Here is a 5,000-nt window from a genome sequence, read left to right as displayed (position 1 = left end):
ACTTCTGTTAAAGTCCAGAGATACTGCCGTAAAAGTCCAACACATTGGTACTGCCATTAAAGTCCAGTGATACTGCCGTTAAAGTCCAGGCCAGTGATACTGCTGAATAAGTTCAGTCCAGTGTACTGCCGTTAAAGTCCATTGGTACTGGCATCAAAGTCCAGTGGTACTGCTGTATAAGTCCAGTACAGTGATACTGCTGTATCATTCCAGTCCATTGGTAATGCCATTAAAGTCCAGTGATACTGCTGCATAAATTCAGTCCAGTGGTACTGCCGTTAAAGTCCATTGGTACTGGCATCAAAGTACAGTGGTACTGCTGTATAAGTCCAGTTCAGTGATACTGCTGTATCATTCCAGTCCATTGGTACTGCCATTAAAGTCCAGTGATACTGCTGTATAAGTCCAGGCCATTGATACTGCTGTATAAGTCCAGTGATACTGCATAAATCCTGTCCATAGGTATTGCCGATAAAGTCCATTGGTACTGCCGTTAAAGTCCAGTCCAGTGATACTGCTTCATAAGTTCAGTCCATTTGTACTGCCGTCAAAGTCCAGTGATACTGCTGTAAAAGTCCAGGCCATTGGTACTGCTGTTAAAGTCCAGAGATACTGCCGTAAAAGTCCAACACATTGGTACTGCTATTAAAGTCCAGTGATACTACTCTTAAAGTCACATATAGTGATACTGGCATTGAAGTCCTCTGGTACATGCGCTAAAGTTAATTGGTAATGCCGTTAAAGTCCAATCCAGTTATACTGCTGTGTAATTCCAGTCCATTGGTATTGCCGTTAAAGTCCAGTGATTCTGCTGAAAAAGTACTGACCAATGATACTGCTGATACTAAGTCCAGTCCGGTGATAATGTATACATCCTGTCCAGTGGTACTGCCGTTAAAGTAAAGACCAATGAAACTGCTGTATAATTCCAGGCCATTGGTACTTCCGTTAAAGACCAGTGATACTGCTGTTAAAGTCTAGCATATTGGTATTGCTGTTAAAGTCCAGTCCAGAGATACTGCTGTATAAGTCCAGTGATACTGCATACATCCAGTCCATTGGTACTGCTGTTAAAGTCCACTCCAGTGATACTGCTGTACAATTCCAGTTCATTGGTATTGCCGTGAACGTGCAGTGCTACTGCCGTTAAAGTCCAGTCCAATGATACTGCTGTATAAATCTAGTCCATTGGTACTGCCGTTAAAGTCCAGTGGTACTGCCCATAAAGTCCAGTGATACTGTTGCATAAGTCCAGTCCAGTGGTAGTGCTGTTGAAGTTCATTCCAGTGATACGCCAGAAAAATATTGAAGAAACAAAATTTAAAGGACAAGATAGTGAAAGAACAAGAACCACTTCCTCCTAGTGCTGAAGCTGCTGCCACTAGTCGTGACATTAAACATGTAATACCATCAACATCATCTGCCACGGCTGATGCCCAATGTCATTGTAGTCCATCCCTCAGTAAAGGTTATAGACTACTGTACATTTCTAAACAGACATGCATTTTGCATAATTCTCTAATTGCACCCGTCCTTGTTGGCAGGGTGATTTCTCACTAAGGGGCCTGTGTATTATCCCTTAATTTTAACAAAATAAGGTGAAAACGATTATTTCCATCTACTTTTGTAGAAATTACATATTATTGTCATTCTATAGAAATGCAATGCTCAGATTTCAGTCCTGATCTGGGTGACTTGCCACACTAAATAGTAGGAGGGCCTAAATTCATTAATCTATAAAAATATGGTAAGGAAGTAAGTCTATAGCAAACATAAATATTTCATAAATATCCATGTATGCCAGGAATATATTATCGCGCCTCATTACCTGTTGTGGGTCAGCTGCTCGTGTCTTGCTACCTTCCATATATGATGTAATGAAGATGGCCTCAAAGAAGCCAAGAGATGTAGCTTGCTTGGCTGTTGAAATCATCATTCGTTCGTGAAGAAGGTCCACCTGGAAAAAGAAGATAGAGGCGCGATAATATGTTCATGACATACATGCATATTTATTACTACTGTTTCCAGCTAATGTACCACACAAAAACTCAGTGCGGTACAGACAACACAAGTCATCCATATCAGTCCCTGCCCCATAGGAGCTTACATTCTAAATCTATTAACACAAAAACACTATAAAACACACACAGCCACAAAAACACTCCGTTAAAGACCAGTCTGTGATACTGCATACATCCAGTCCATTGGTACTACCGTGAAAGTCCAGTGACACTGACGTTAAAGTCCAGGCCAGTGATACTGCTGCATAAGTTCAGTCCAGTGGTACTGCCGTTAAAGTCCATTGGTACTGGCACCAAAGTCCAGTGGAACTGCTGTATAAGTCCAGTCCAGTGATACTGCTGTATCATTCCAGTCCATTGGTACTGCCATTAAAGTCCAGTGATACTGCTGTATAAGTCCAGCCAATTGTATAAGTCCAGAGATACTGCATAAATCCTGTCCATAGGTATTGCCGATAAAGTCCATTGGTACTGCCGTTAAAGTCCAGTCCAGTGATACTGCTACATAAGTCCAGTCCATTGGTACTGCCATTAAAGTCCAGTGATACTGCCGTTAAAGTCCAGTCCAGTGATACTGCTGCATAAGTTCAGTCCAGTTGTACTGCCGTTAAAGTCCAGTGATACTGCTGTAAAAGTCCAGTCCATTGGTACTGCCATTAAAGTCCAGTGATACTGCCGTTAAAGTCCAGTCCAGTGATACTGCTGCATAAGTTCAGTCCAGTTGTACTGCCGTTAAAGTCCAGTGATACTGCTGTAAAAGTCCAGTCCATTGGTACTGCTGTTAAAGTCCAGTGATACTACACTTAAAGTCACATCCAGTGATACTGCCATTAAAGTCCATTGGTACATGCGTTAAAGTTCATTGGTACTGCCGTTAAAATCCAATCCAGTTATACTGCTGTGTAATTCCAGTCCATTGGTATTGCCGTTAAAGTCCAGTGATTGTGCTGAAAAAGTACTGTCCAATGATACTGCTGTATAAGTCTAGTCCAGTGATAATGTATACATCCTGTCCAGTGGTACTGCCGTTAAAGTAAAGACCAATAAAACTGCTGTATAATTCCAGGCCATAGGTACTTCCGTTAAAGTCCAGTGATACTGCTGTTAAAGTCTAGCATATTGGCATTGCTGTTAAAGTCCAGTCCAGTGATACTGCTGTATCATTCCAGTCCATTGGTACTTCCATTAAAGTCCAGAGATACTGCTGTATAAGTCCAGTGATACTGCATACATCCAGTCCATTGGTACTGCTGTTAAAGTCCAGTCCAGTGATACTGCTGTACAATTCCAGTTAATTGGTATTGCCGTGAACGTGCAGTGCTACTGCCGTTAAAGTCCAGTCCAATGATACTGCTGTATAAATCTAGTCCATTGGTACTGCCGTTAAAGTCCAGTGGTACTGCCCATAAAGTCCAGTGATACTGTTGCATAAGTCCAGTCCAGTGGTAGTGCTGTTGAAGTTCATTCCAGTGATACGCCAGAAAAATATTGAAGAAACAAAATTTAAAGGACAAGATAGTGAAAGAACAAGAACCACTTCCTCCTAGTGCTGAAGCTGCTGCCACTAGTCGTGACATTAAACATGTAATACCATCAACATCATCTGCCACGGCTGATGCCCAATGTCATTGTAGTCCATCCCTCAGTAAAGGTTATAGACTACTGTACATTTCTAAACAGACATGCATTTTGCATAATTCTCTAATTGCACCCGTCCTTGTTGGCAGGGTGATTTCTCACTAAGGGGCCTGTGTATTATCCCTTAATTTTAACAAAATAAGGTGAAAACGATTATTTCCATCTACTTTTGTAGAAATTACATATTATTGTCATTCTATAGAAATGCAATGCTCAGATTTCAGTCCTGATCTGGGTGACTTGCCACACTAAATAGTAGGAGGGCCTAAATTCATTAATCTATAAAAATATGGTAAGGAAGTAAGTCTATAGCAAACATAAATATTTCATAAATATCCATGTATGCCAGGAATATATTATCGCGCCTCATTACCTGTTGTGGGTCAGCTGCTCGTGTCTTGCTACCTTCCATATATGATGTAATGAAGATGACCTCAAAGAAGCCAAGAGATGTAGCTTGCTTGGCTGTTGAAATCATCATTCGTTCGTGAAGAAGGTCCACCTGGAAAAAGAAGATAGAGGCGCGATAATATGTTCATGACATACATGCATATTTATTACTACTGTTTCCAGCTAATGTACCACACAAAAACTCAGTGCGGTACAGACAAAACAAGTCATCCATATCAGTCCCTGCCCCATAGGAGCTTACATTCTAAATCTATTAACACAAAAACACTATAAAACACACACAGCCACAAAAACACTCCGTTAAAGACCAGTCTGTGATACTGCATACATCCAGTCCATTGGTACTACCGTGAAAGTCCAGTGACACTGACGTTAAAGTCCAGGCCAGTGATACTGCTGCATAAGTTCAGTCCAGTGGTACTGCCGTTAAAGTCCATTGGTACTGGCATCAAAGTCCAGTGGTACTGCTGTATAAGTCCAGTCCAGTGATACTGCTGTATCATTCCAGTCCATTGGTACTGCCATTAAAGTCCAGTGATACTGCTGTATAAGTCCAGCCAATTATATAAGTCCAGAGATACTGCATAAATCCTGTCCATAGGTATTGCCGAAAAAAGTCCATTGGTACTGCCGTTAAAGTCCAGTCCAGTGATACTGCTACATAAGTCCAGTCCATTGGTACTGCCATTAAAGTCCAGTGATACTGCCGTTAAAGTCCAGTCCAGTGATACAGCTATTAAAGTCCAGTCCAGTGATACTGCTGCATAAGTTCAGTCCAGTTGTACTGCCGTTAAAGTCCAGTGATACTGCTGTAAAAGTCCAGTCCATTGGTACTGCTGTTAAAGTCCAGTGATACTACACTTAAAGTCACATCCAGTGATACTGCCATTAAAGTCCATTGGTACATGCGTTAAAGTTCATTGGTACTGA

General features: G+C 41.3%; 1 protein-coding gene across 1 annotated transcript in view; it reads right to left on the bottom strand.

Annotated features, from left to right (window-relative positions):
- LOC146060773 (interleukin-18 receptor 1-like) overlaps positions 1-1,960 on the bottom strand; it is a 106,194-nt gene extending 104,234 nt beyond the window's left edge. The window contains exon 1 of the mRNA XM_083174390.1: positions 1,829-1,960. The gene's annotated coding sequence lies outside the window, so the exon portion shown is untranslated. The remainder of the gene's footprint in view (positions 1-1,828) is intronic.
- Positions 1,961-5,000: the final 3,040 nt, after the last annotated feature.

Source organism: Crinia signifera, chromosome 2 (assembly GCF_055691185.1).
Source record: "Crinia signifera chromosome 2, ASM5569118v1, whole genome shotgun sequence".
Classification (NCBI taxonomy): domain Eukaryota; kingdom Metazoa; phylum Chordata; class Amphibia; order Anura; family Myobatrachidae; genus Crinia; species Crinia signifera.
Note: the sequence above shows the minus strand (reverse complement) of the source record. Positions and strands in the feature narration are given on the sequence as shown.